This window comes from Stegostoma tigrinum, chromosome 26 (assembly GCF_030684315.1).
Source record: "Stegostoma tigrinum isolate sSteTig4 chromosome 26, sSteTig4.hap1, whole genome shotgun sequence".
In the NCBI taxonomy this organism is placed as follows: domain Eukaryota; kingdom Metazoa; phylum Chordata; class Chondrichthyes; order Orectolobiformes; family Stegostomatidae; genus Stegostoma; species Stegostoma tigrinum.
Window position 1 is genome coordinate 26,280,332 of NC_081379.1, and position 14,088 is coordinate 26,294,419.

Here is a 14,088-nt window from a genome sequence, read left to right on the forward strand (position 1 = left end):
ATTGGAAGTTGCTCAGAACTGAGTTAGAATTAGAATTAGGCTTATTGTCACATGTGCCCATATGATGCAGTGATTTGTTTTATAAAGTTGCCACTTGGAATGCCACCTTCGGTACAAAGGTACTGAAGTACTGGATCTTAGGAATAAAGTAGAAAAATAATGAAATAAAATTTCAGCCTGACAGTCCTTCAAGCCATCTTAGGTACAAGGTACCTAGGTAAAAAATCTTAGGAAATTAGAAAAATAAAGGAACAAAAAGTTCGGCAATTACAGTCCTTCAAGCAGATAGCACCAGGCCTTGTCTTCAGGCTATTGTAGGTATCGTCTCCAGTTCGCATTAAACTGAACCTGGCACTGTCAGTTCTCTCTGCTGACTCAGGCTACTTGTCCACACCACCAGCGATTTGTGCTGCCTGTTCTCACTGCTACCACAGGACTGCCATGTTGTGCTCACTCTCCTCACACTGATCTCCTCCACACCTCACAAACTCACTCTCCACAGAAGGTAAGTAAATTAAAATAAGGAAAAAAAAAAGTGAAAGAAAGAAAATAACTGCAGACGGAACGGATGAGCTCCAGGCAGGAGCCTGCTGCTACACTGCCACCATCTTGGATCCCATTTGCGAGATTGATATATGAAATGAGTGGGTTGTCTTTCAAAGACTGGGCTTGTTTTCATTGGAATTTAGAAGAGTGAGGGGTGACTTGCTTGAAGTATATAAGATTATGAATTGTCTTCATAAGGCAGTTGTGGAAAAGATGTTTCATCTTGCAGCTGACTGTAGAACTAGGGAATGCTATTTAAATGTTAGCAGCCACCCTTTTAGCTCATAGATGAGGACTTTTTGTCTTTCAGATAGTTGTGCCATTTGTAACTCTTGACATCAGAATGACTTGGAGCAAGGTCATTTAATATTTGTAAGGCAGAGGTAGATAGAGAAGGGAATTGAAAGTTATTAGGAGTAAATAGAAATGTGAAATGTGAAAAACAAACACAGGTGATGACCCTGTCAAATGATGGATCAGGCTTCAAGAGTCAAATAGCCCACTTCTGATCCTAATTCATATGTTTTTTTTCACAGGAATGCACCTTTGCTGAATGTTAGAAATGTCTGCCACAGCATGGTTATCATTCCCTTTAACCTAATTTCCCAATTTGCTTTATCCAGCTCTGTCTTCACACCTTTGTAAAGTCTTTACTAAAGTTTAAGACATTAGTCTTAAACTCACACGTCTTACCATCAAGCTGAATGCAAAATTCAATCCTGTTACAATGCCATTATTTACCCTTGCTATATACACATTGCCAGGTTTAGCATAGCCTGCTGTCTGATTGTTTTAATATGTTGCTCTGAATCTAAGAATGCACCCTTAAGATGATTTTTGCAAATCGGATTCATCCAAGCTACATGTAGATTAAAATCATTCATGGTTATATCTGTACCTTTCTTACGAGCCTCATTATTTACTCCTGTACACTTCAACCTGCAGTGTGGTTACTGTTGGGGAACCTATAAATTACTTCTCACCTTTGTTATTCCTTATATTTTTAAAAACTGATTTGACATCTTGATCTTTAGAATTAGGTTAATTCTTATATTGAACTAATGTTATCCTTAATTAACAGATCTATCCCATTATATTTTTCTTGCTTTGTGTCCTTCTGAAATATCATGTCCCTTTGATTATTTAGCTACTGCCCTTTGTCACCTTGTAGCCATGTCTCTGTAATAGCTAACAGATTATACATATTTATTTCTATTTCAGCAGGCAATTCATATCTTTTGTTATGAATACAGTGGACAATTAGCCATAGAGCTTTGACACTCAGGCAGAATTAATCCAGTTCATAGAGGTAATGGGTCTATAGCAACAAATTGTCATTAGTCACCTTCGACACTGCTACTTCTCTCGTATCTATGAAAATAATTTCAGACATGCAAGTTTGAAATATTATTTGCTGAACTTGCAGGGTTTAATGAGTGGAGCATCCTCAATGAATGATTTGCTCAGTATTCAGTTAAAACATATCACCACAAATCCCAGAAATGGCTTCCCACTTCCAAATGAGAGAAAATACCACTTGTTGCTCAAAGATTAGAGTTAAGTCGTTTCTGAACGAAGATTGGGAAAGGGGTCAGGAAGTCAGGGGAGGAAGCATTGAAACTTTGTGCAGCCCAGGGGAACACTGCTATTCCTCTTGTCAGCATTGTCGAGAAGCAATGGTATACTTGGAACTGGGACAGTACTGCAGAGACTTAGGCAAATGTTCTGAGGAAGTGAATTCAAATCTTTTCATGGCATCTTGAGGAACTTAAGTTCAATGAATTCATAAATCTGGAATTGAAAGCTTATATCATTTGGATCCAGTGTTGGAGGTGGATGGGTATTAAGACTGGCGGAATGGATGTGTCTGGTCTGGCGTGGTCAGGACAGTGGTGAGAAGATGGGTTCAGTTGGGAGGGTCTCAGACCTGCACAGTGGGTAGAGTGATTATGTCCTGGAGTGGTCAGATCGTGGCTTACAGATATGGGTTCAGCAGGGTGGGGTTAATTTGTATATAGCGTCAGGTCAGGGATGGGGTCTGGTGTGAGTGTAGTTGCCAGGAACACAGAAGGAAGAATTAAGTAGTTGGGTGCTCTTGTTGAGGTTTCATTGGTTAATTGGGGGTCATTTTACCCAGGAGTTAGAGTAGGCTTTTAACTCTCTAACATTCCCTGAGTAACCATTAATTCAATGTGGAATAGGTGTTGCCAGTAGTAAGAGAGACTAGGACCTGAGCATCACCTCAGAGTGAAGGGATAACCTTATAGAACTGAGATAAGGAATTTCTTCAGCCAAAGGATGGTAAATCTGTGGAACTCATTGCCGCAGAAGGCTGTGGAGCCAAGTCATTGAGAATATTTCAGACAAAATAGACAGGTTCTTTATTAGTAAGGGGATCAATGGTAATGGGGGGAAGGTAGGAGAATGGGCCAAATGGCTTAATTCTGCTCCCTCCTTCAGAAATGGGGAGATGGAACAGGACCTGAGAAATCAATAAAGAGAGGAAGGGTGGGCTCAGGAAGGTCAGTGGGATGGTGGTAGGTGAATGCTGGTTGACAGTGGTGGGGATTGGTCAGTGAGGCGGAAGGAGCAGATAGGTGGGAGAGAAGGTGGACGGTTGTGTGAGGTTAAGGAGGTGTGATTGACAGGGACAGTTGGATATGGGAATGAGGCAGGGGTGGGGAGATTTTAGTAAAGGATGAAATCAGCGACAGGATATTGGCTCTGAAAATCTAGTTATAGAATCAATCTGGGTAGAGCCACTAAGGAAAAAAGGTGGAAAACATTAATGGACATTGTCTATAGGCATCCAGTCATAAGATAGGGGATGTCAAAAACAGGAAATAGAGAAATATGTAGCAGGAGATGCTACAGTAGTCATGGGGGACTTTAAATCCACAACGAGACCAGGGAAACCACATTGGCAATAACACTGTGGAATATCAGTTCTTGAATGCATGATTTTTGTCAGACTAGGGCATTGAGGCACAAACTAGGAAACAGGTTATATTAGATTAGTCATTCTGAAATGAGAAGAGGTTAATTAATTGTTGTATGGGGTCCTTGAGGGAAGAGTGACTGTAATATGGTCAAATTCTTCAAGGGGAGAGAAAGTGAAATTGTCCAATCCAAAACTATGGTGCTAAAACTAAACAAAGAAAACTATGAAGGTATCTGATATGAATTGGATATGATAGATTAGATAACTTCATTAAAATACATAACAAAGGATAGATAATTGTTATTATTAAAGGAGCTAATTCACGTATTGCAACAGAAGATTGGGAACAGTTTAGTACTAAGTAAAGGAGGACCAGGAGATTCATTAAAAAGTAGAGTATTAAAAATAAACTGCAAGTTACATAAAAGTGGACCAAAAAGTTTCTTTAAGTTTGTAAAAAGATAAAGAAGTGAAGATAAGTGCAAGCTCCTTACAGTCCAACATGGAAGAATTGATAACAGACAACAAGAAGATGGTAAAGGAGTTAATCAGGTACTTTAGTTCTGGTTTCACAAGAAAAGACAAAAGACAAATAACTTCCCATTAATGCTAAGGAAGTTAGGGTCCAGTGCAAAGCAAAATTGAAGGAAAATAGTATTAGTGAAAAAAACATGCTGGAGAAATGAACAGGACTGGAGCCAAAAAATGTGCGGGGCCTAAGGATCTACATTCTGGGATACTAGAGGAGGTGGACACAGAAAAAGTGGATACTTTGGACTGTCGCCATAACTATGTAGATTCTGAAACAGTTCTGGCAGATTGGAGAGTAGTAAATCTAACTCCACATTTGTCTTTTAGAAAGGAGAGAAGAAGAGAATGGAATTATAGACTAGTTTGCCTAACATTTATAGTCGGGAACATGTTAGAATTGTGTTAAATGAAGTGATAACAAGGCACTTAGAAAATGTCAGTGGGCTTAGGTAAAGTCCAAACGGATTTATGAAAGGAAAATTATGTTTGAAAAACTTACTAGAGTTCTTTAAGGATTATTAGACTATTAATTATTAGACTAGATCAGGGAGAACCAGTACATTTGGTATATTTGGAATTTCAGAAAACTTTAGCAAAAGTCCCATGTATGTAGTTATAGTGCAAAATTTAAAGCACATGGGAGTAGGGGTAATATACTGGCATGAAATGAGAATTGGTTCACAGACTGGAAGCAGAGTAGGAATAAAAGTGTCTTTTTCAGAGTGAAAAGTGGTGTTGAATAGGACATGCAAGAATCATTGCTTGGGGCCTCAGCTATTTACAATAGATATTAATAAAGGAAATGAATTGGATGAAGGAAGCATATGTAGTATTTCCAAGTATGTTGGTGATACAAAACTAGGTGGGATTGTGAAGACGGTGTAAGAAGACTCCAAAGCAGAATGGCCTACTCCTGTTCCTATTTTCTCCATTGTTATGCCACTCTCTGAGTTCAGAGAGTTCCAAATGCAGGAGAGTTGTCTTTCGGAAAGAACAATTCCAAGAACGAGTCATCTTGAGTTTTGAGACATATAGTCCAGGCTATGCTGCCCAAAACCTCTCTGGTCTAAGGAATACCTGGGCTATGATGTATTTGAAATTTTCAACATTATAAAGAGAATTGACAAAGTTGATCCAAGCGAACTGATTTTTGTGGTTATAGTTTTAAATGCTAAGGGCATTCCCTCTAGGTTTTTTTTTACAGTGACTTATTTAAGTGTGTGGAACATTTCAATTTTTTTGCAGCTGCTCACATGCTAATTTAAAGGGACTGACTTGTAAGTGCCTTCTCAGGAGCTGTAGGATTACTGCACAGACATGGCTTAAAACACACATAACAAGGGCTGCAAATCTTTTTGAAAAGGAGCTAGGTATAAAAATGAAGCTTTTTTTCTTACCAAAAGGGAATAGATACCTGCAATGGGTTATCAAGAAAAACAATTGAATTGGAGAGTAAAATTAGCTTCAGAAGGAGAGAGAGGCTGATAACAGGGAGACATAAAAGGGACAAAACATTCTCTTAATTGATAACCTATCCATATGTTTAAAAACACTTAAGTGTGTTTTTGGCTGAAACACCACTATTCAAGAAAGGAGACAGGGATAGAAAAAAGCCACAGGTAGAAACTTGGTATCTTTCTATAGAAAGACAGAATGTCAGGAGCAGCACCAGATGTACCTAAAATCTAAATGTTAACTTGGTAAAACTACAACACAGGTCTACTTGTGAACCAAACAGCAGAAGCAACAAGTAATAGGCAGATCTAAGCGATTCCACAACCAATGGATCAGATTCAAGCTCTGCAATCCTGCTATGTCCAGTTATGAATGATGGTGGACAGTTAAGCAATTCAGTGGGGGGGCAGGAAGCTCTATCGATATCCCTATCCTCAATGATGGGAGAGCCCAGCACATCTGTGCAAAAGCATTTGCAACAATCTTCAGCCAAAGATTCAGAGTGAATGATGCATCTTGACGAACTCGAGAGTTGCCAGGCTTCAGCCACTTCAATTCATTCCACATGATACCAGAAACAGCTGAAGACAATGGATAATTCAAAGGCTATGGACTCTGACAACATTCTGGAGATAGTACTGAAGGCTTGTGCTCCAGAACTTGCCGCTCCCATAGCCAACCCTGGTTTCTACCCAATAATATGGAAAATTGCCAAGGTATGTCTTGAAACAAAAAGCAGGACAAATCCAACCTGGCCAATTACTGCCCTATCAGACTACTCTCAATCATCATTAAAGTGATGGCAGGTGTCATCAACAGTGCTATTGAGCAGTACATGCTCAATCACGCCCAGTTTGGGTTCTGCCAGGGCCACTCAGCTCCTGATCTCATTACAGCCTTGGTTCAAACATGGGCTGAATTTCAGAGCTGAGGTGAGAGTGACAGCCTTTGAAATTGAGATCGCATTTTACTGGGTGTGGCATCAAGGAGCCCTTGCAAAAAGTGTTTCAATGGAAAACGGGGGAAAATCTCCATGCTGGTAAGAGTCAGACCTGACACAAAAGAATGTGGTCGTGTTTATTGTAGGTCAGTCATCTCAGATCAAAGACATCTCTGCAGGAGATACTGGGTCCAACGGAATCTTCAATTGTTTCATCAGTGAACTTCTCTCCACGATGAGGTCAAAAGTGGGGATGTTTGACATTGTATAGCCAATGTTTGGCACCATCCACGACTCCTGAGATGCCAAAAAAATCCATGTCCAGATGAAACAATACCTGGATAATATCCTGGCTTGGGCTGAGAAATAGTAGTTAATATTTGCTGCACACAAATGCCAGACAATGGCCATCTCAAATGAAAGAGAATCTAATCAATAGACAATAGACAATAGGTGCTGGAGTGGGCCATTCGGCCCTTTGAGCCAGCACCACCATTCATTACGAATATGGCTGATCATCCACAATCAGTATCCTGTTCCTGCCTTATCCCCATAACCCTTGATTCCACTATCTTTAAGAGCTCTACCTATATCTATATCTATCATTGCCTCTTGACATTCAATGGTGTTACCATCACTGGATTCCCCACTATCAATATCCTGGGGTTTACTATTGACTAGAAACTGAACTGGACTCACCATATAAATACAAAGAGCAGGTTAGAGGCAAGAGCTCCTGCAGAGGGTAACTCGCCTCCTGATTCCTCAAAGCCTGTCCACCATCTACAAGGCACAAGTCAAGAGGTTGATGGAAGACTCCCCACTTACTGGATGAACTGTGCTGTAATGTTCTATGTTCTATGAGTGCAGCTTCAACTCAAGAAACTTGATATTATCCAGGACAAAGCAGCCTGCTTGATGAGCACCACATCCAAAAACATTCAATCTCTCCACCACTTAGTTGAATGGCAGTATTGTGCACTATCCACATGATACACTGCAGAAATTCACCAAGGTTCCGTAGACAGCACCTTCCAAATCTGCCTGTAGTACCATCTGAGAGAACAAGAGTGGCAGATACATGGAAATACAACCACCTGCAAATTCCCCTCTAAGCCTTTCACCATCCTGACTTGGAAATATATCACCGTTCCTTCACTGATGCTGAGTCCATATTCTAGAACTGTTCTCTAACAGCATTCTGGGTTTACCTACAGCACATGGACAGCAACAGTTCAACAAAACAAAGGGAGAGGCAACTAGGGAGATGCAATAGAAGCTGACCCAGCTGGTGAAGCCCACATCCTACAAATGAATAATAAAAAAACCCCCACAGTTTCAACTTCTTGCCAAATTGTGCTTCATTAATGTTTCTCACAGCGTTTCTTGTTTTAAGAAAATATTAAGAAGTATCTACATGGTCAAATTTAAATGGCCTATGCCTAATCTATTTATGGAATATAGAACATAGAACAGTACAGCATAGTACAGGCCCTTCAGCCCATGATGTTGTACTGACCTATTATCTTGCTCTAAGATCAAACTAACCTGCATACGCTTCATTTTACTATCATCCATGTATCTATCCACGAGTCGCTTAAATGTCCCTAATATATCTGACTACAACACTCTCTGTGTGAAGAACCTACCTCTGTCATCTTTCCTATACCATCTTCCAATCATCACAAAATTATGCCCCCTCGTTATAGTCATTTCTGCCTTGGGAAAAGGTCCCCAGCTACCCAGTCTATCTATGCCTCTCATCTTCTTGTACACCTCTATCAAGTCACCTGGCATCCTTCTTTGTTCCAATGACAAAAGGCATAGCTTCCTCAACGTTTCCTCATAAGATCTGCCCTCCAGTCCAGGCAGCATCCTGGTAAATCTCCTCTGCACCCTCTCTAAAGATAATATAATGAGGCAACCAGAACTGAACACAATATTCCACGTGTAGTCTAACCAGAGTTTTATAGAGCTGCAGCACGACCTGGTGGCACTTAAACTCAATCCCCCTGCCAATGAACGCCAACACACCATACACCTTCTTTTCAACCCGGTCAACTAGGGTGGCAATTTTGAGGGATCTTTGGATGAGGACCCCAAGTTCCCTTTGGTCCTCCATGCTGCCAGAAACCCTGCCACTAACTCTGTATTCTGCATTCAAATTTTACCTTCCAAAATGAAGCACTTCATATTTTTCTGTGTTGAATTCCATCTGCCATTTCTTTCTGCATCTTGTCAATGTCCTGTTGCAACTGACAACAGCCCTCCATACTATCCACAATTCCACCTGTTCCCAATTTATCTCCACAAGTCCTGCCTAACAGCTTTGTGATGTCCCCTCCGCCAATTAAATACTTTCCCATACCATCTGTCTCTCTCTATGACCATAGTAAAGGTCAGGGACTTCTGATCACTATCACCGAAATGCTCTCCCACCGAGAGATCTGACACCTGACCTGGTTTATTGCCAAGCACCAAATCCAAAATGGCCTCCCCTCTAGTTGGCCTATCTACAAATTGAGTCAGAAGTCCTTCCTGGGCACACCTGACAAAATCTGCTCCATCCAAACTATTTGCACTTCAGAGGTTCCGGTCTATATTAGGGAAGTTGAAGTGACCCATGACAACAACCCTATTACTTCTGCACCTTTCCAAAATCTGCCCCCCAATCTGTTCCTCAGTATCTCTGTTGCTACTGCGGGGTGGGGGGGTTGAAAGAAAACTCCCAATAAAGTGACTGGTCCTTTCCTGTTTCAGACTTCCACCCAAACTGACTTAGTAGACAAACCTCCCCAACGATCTCCTTTTCTGCAGCTGTGATACTATCCCTGATTAGCATTGCCACTCCCCGACTTCTTTTACCTCCCTCCCTGTTTCTTTCAAAGCACCTATACCCTGGAACATCCAACAACCTTTCCAGCCCCTGTGTTATCCAAGCCTTCGTAATGGCCACAACATTGTAGCTCCAAGTACTGATCCATGCTCTATAAGTTCTTCACCCTTATTCCTGCCACTTCTTGTGTTAAACTAGAGGAGCATATAAGCCATATGTTACAAAATTCATTCAACTGTCACCCCTGTGATTTCAACCTGTCACATTGTTTACAACTTTGATTTAAACTTATGTCTGTTTTCTATTACCCTCTTGTGGTTGTATTTAACATGAAAGTAACTTGACTTCTAAGCACTTTTGCTCTCTTACATTTTATTTGTCAGCAGAAAAATACTTCCCTGTCAAAATTTTCAATCTTGCTGCCTAAGTGGTAATACAATAGTGATTGCCCATTATAAACCTTATGTAATTAGCACCCTACTGAAATCACAGGGGTGACAGTCCGACAAATTTTGTAACATATGGCTTACATGCTCTTCCACACTTCACTGCATTGCATCTACTGAGACTGGTAGATTTCACAAGGTAGGTGCTTTTTTTACTGCACCTTTCAGGAAGTAAATGGAGGGCAAACTAAACACAGCAGAGAAACCCAAACTCAGCAGAATTCATGCTGAGTTTGAATGTACCGCATTTCTACTGCAGAGAGGACTTGAACCTCTGTAGCGAATTGATATAATAGATGAAAATCTTCTTGAAGGATGATAAGGTCTTTTTAAATTATATAATTTGAGTTTTCTTAACACCCAGTTGTTTTAAATGCAAGGTTGTCTTAAGCTGAGAGTGCAAGATGAAAAAGCATGACTGTGGGACTCCTTTGATTGACAGCTCACCTGGTGTAGGTTTAAAGTAAAACACTGGTGAAACTGTGTGCATGGATGGGGGAGTCAATTCTTGCCAAATCCCATGGCTTGCTTGGCTCGCTGATAGAGAGTGCTGGTGGTGCAGGCAAATGTGAGTTCACAGTCTCATTGTTAGTTTGAAGAGGCTATAAAATGATTAGCTGTTTTTAATGAGGAAATTGAATAGAAGTTTATTTTCTTTTATAATGGATTGAACACCTGAGGTTTGGAAGCATTGAATTGAAGCAATTTTTCACTATCAAGTGTGCTCAGGGAGAGCTGCATTACATTGTTAGAAATTTATTTTGGATCTTCACGTGGCTCCTGAAGTCTGCCAGTCATGGATAGCTGGTGAGCAGCAAAGGCAATGGTTTGATGTTGTGATGGGCCATGGAGGATAAGATGGGGCATGGGAGTGTGGGTGGAGGAATGAGAAGAGGAAGGATCAGTGATCTCTAGTGGAGAAAACTTTGATGCCTGGCTAGATATCCTCAACACTGGTTCCCTGCAAGGCTGCGTACTCAGTCCCTTACTATACTCCCTATACACTCATAATTATGTGGCCAAATTTCATCCTAACTCCATCTACAGGTTTGCTGATGACACCATCAGTGTAGGCTGTATCTCAGACAATGACGGGACAGAATACAGGAAAAAGATAGAATACTTGGTGGTATCATATAAAGATAACAACCTCTCCCTCAACATCAGCAAAATGAAAGAGCTGGTCACTGACTTCAGGAATCAAGATGGAGGGCACCCCCTGTCTAATTAATGGTGCTGAGGTGGAGATGATTGAGAGTGTCAAGGAGTGATGATTACTAACAATCTGTCCTGGTCCATCCATGTTGATGTGACATCAAGTAAGCACAACAATGCCTCTACTTTGTTGAGAGGCTAAGGAAATTTGGCATATCTATAAAGAGTCTTACCAATTTTTATATATGCACCATAAAAGCATTCTAGCTGGATGCATCACAGCTTTATAAGGCAACTTGCTCTGCCCAGAACTGTAAGAAACTACAAAGAGTTGTAAACACAACTCAGTCTACCATTACCCCATATATACTTCCTACTGCCTTGGGAAGGCAGCCAACACAATCAAAGACCCTTCTCACCTCAGTTACAATCTCTTCCAACCTCTTTTTCTGGGCAGAAGACACAAAAGCTTAAACACACATATGAACAGATTCAAGAACAGCTTCTTCTCTGCTGTTATTAGACCTCAGGCTGTGTCCACTTAACCCACTGGACTGGTGGTACATAACCCATAGGGCTGAACATAACGCATTCTGAATCCAGAAGTATGAACTCCCTGACTCTGCTTGCACTGTGTGGGCAACTGACCATGCTGATCTCCTGTATTGATATTGGAGGCTGTTCTTGATTTACTGAGCCAGGACCCCCGACTGAACGCTATCTCCCTGGACTTGACAGCTATTTCCTTTAGACTTTGAGATATTGTTGTTTGCTTGCAGCAATGCAATGAATTTCTTCTTGTTCAATGAGTTTTTGGGTGTCGTGGTGCATCAAGTATTCAAAATAAGCATGCAGATGTTGTAGGTGGTGAGGAAGGAAGATGGTTTGTTGGCCTTCAAAGCGCAAAGATTCGAGTACAGGAGCAAGAATAGCATGCTGTAATTGTACAAGGCCTTAGTGAAACCACATCTAGAGTATTGAGTGCAGTTTTGGACTCCTTATTTGAGGAAGGATATTCTGGCTGTGGAGGGAGTGCAATGAAGGTTTACCAGACTGATTCTGGAATAGCAGAACTCACATATGGAGAGAAATCAGACAGTTAGGACTAGTGAATTCTTTAATTTTCCTACTGGCTGTGTAAGCCTCTGAGGACCATGTGAGAAAGTGACTTCAATCAGAAGTTAATACTGCATTGCCTTGGGGTGAATATTGGTTAGGACTATCTTCAAGAATGGAAGAGCAGTCTCATAGAAATGTATACATTTCCAACAGGATTGAGAGAGTAAACACAGGAAAGATGTTCCCAATGACCTGGGAATCAAGGTGACAGTCTGAGGATACATGTAGTCCATTTAGGACTGAGATGAGGAGAATGTTTTTCACCCAGAGAATAATAAGCACATGGAATTCTGATCCACAGAAAGTGGTTGAGGCCAAAACATTGAATATTGTCAAAACGGAGTTATATATAGTTCTTTGGGTGAAAGGGATCAAAGGGGATGGGGAGAAATTGGAAACAGGGGACTGAGTTGTATGACCAGCCATGTTCAAATTGAATAGCAGAGCAGGCTTGAAGGGCCAAGTGACCTACCTCTGCTCCCATTTCTATGTTTCTATATGCCTGTTTAGCAGCATTGTTGAATTTATGCAATGCATCTTTTAGGTAGTGCACACTGCTGCTACTGATTGTTGATAATGGAGGGAGTGAACGTTTGTGGATGTGGTGCCAATCAAGCATCTACTTTGCTATGGATTGTGTCAAGCTTCTTGAGTTTTGGATCTGAAGTCATCCACGAAAGTAGTATGTATCTTCATGTGCCTCTAGACATTTTAAACACACAGTGGGTTGCCTTGTATGTAGGTGGTATAAGACACAGGTGTGAGATTGACATAGTATTGCATCATTCAGCAGCATATCCACCTCCTTGACTGCTAACTACTGACATCCATGGAAAGCTGCCAGGCTTTGTGTCTGTGCTAAACAGCAAGGAAGACAGAAGTATTGTGAGCCTTTGAAATGCAGCTGAGCAGGGATCATGCTAAAAAGGCACGGAAAGATCGAGCTGTTGTGCATATCCAGGGAGGTTCAGAATGAATGACTGTTAAGAGACCAAGTAAGAAGCTCTAAAATGCAGCCTGGTCCATTCTGTGAGTTGAGTGCCTGTCTCCAAATTCAAAGAGTCCTTGTTGCAGCATTGCAATCAGATGTGCTGGTGGGCATCCCCTCCCTCCACCATTGACACTCAGCAACAGCACTGTGTACTATCTACAAGATGTGCTGCAGAAATTCATCAAAGATCCTCAGACAGCACCTTCCAAGCCATATAGAAGGACAAAGGCAGCAGACATACGGAAACACCATCACCTCCAATTTCCCCTCCAAGCCACTCACCATCCTGACATGGAAATATATTGCTGTTCCTTCACCATTGCTGGGTCAAAATCCTGGAGTTCCCTCCCTAATGGCATTGTGGGTCACCCTACAGCTGGTGGACTGCAGCAGTTCAAGAAGGTAGGGATGGGCAAGAAATGCTGGCCAGCCAGCAGTGCTCACATCCCACAAATGAATACAAACAAAATCCAGCACTGAAATGCAGAAACACTAGGTGGATTAGAAATGTGCTAAGATGGTGAGGGAAATTGACATGTGTCAATGCCAGTGTCTACAGAGATGGAACGTGTGCAATCACTGCCTGTGGAGTGGGTCCTGAGATGTTGGTGCTGAGTGTCCAAGATAGAAGACCCGAGAAGCAAGGAGTGGGGTTACCAGCCGGTGATAGAATAGGACAGTACTTACCAATGAGGTGAGCTGAGTAGTAAGAAGGATGATAATGAATGGTAATGCTGTTTAATTGGCCTGTCGTTGCTCACTTATGAGAATTTTGTCTCGGTGTTCGGAACCTATTTGGAAAATGAAACTTGTGGGTCTCACCTTTGAGAAAAGTCTCATTTGACTTTTCTTGACGTTCTCCCAAATTTCTTACCGTAGTCCGAGCCATTCAGCACCTGGGAAGATTCTACGCAATGCTTTTTTATTAAAGGTTACTCTAAGCAGGCTGACAAACAAGAGGGCTTGGATGGCAAATGATGGTGTTCCTACCTTTGAGCCAGGAGACCTGGGTTCAAATCCCTTTGTCTTCAGAGATGTACCCCAACATGTCTGAGTGCGTTGTTAAAAATGTCTAGAGCCAAATGAAACTGTCTGCCCAACAACAGGCAAACTCGTTACTGCATCATT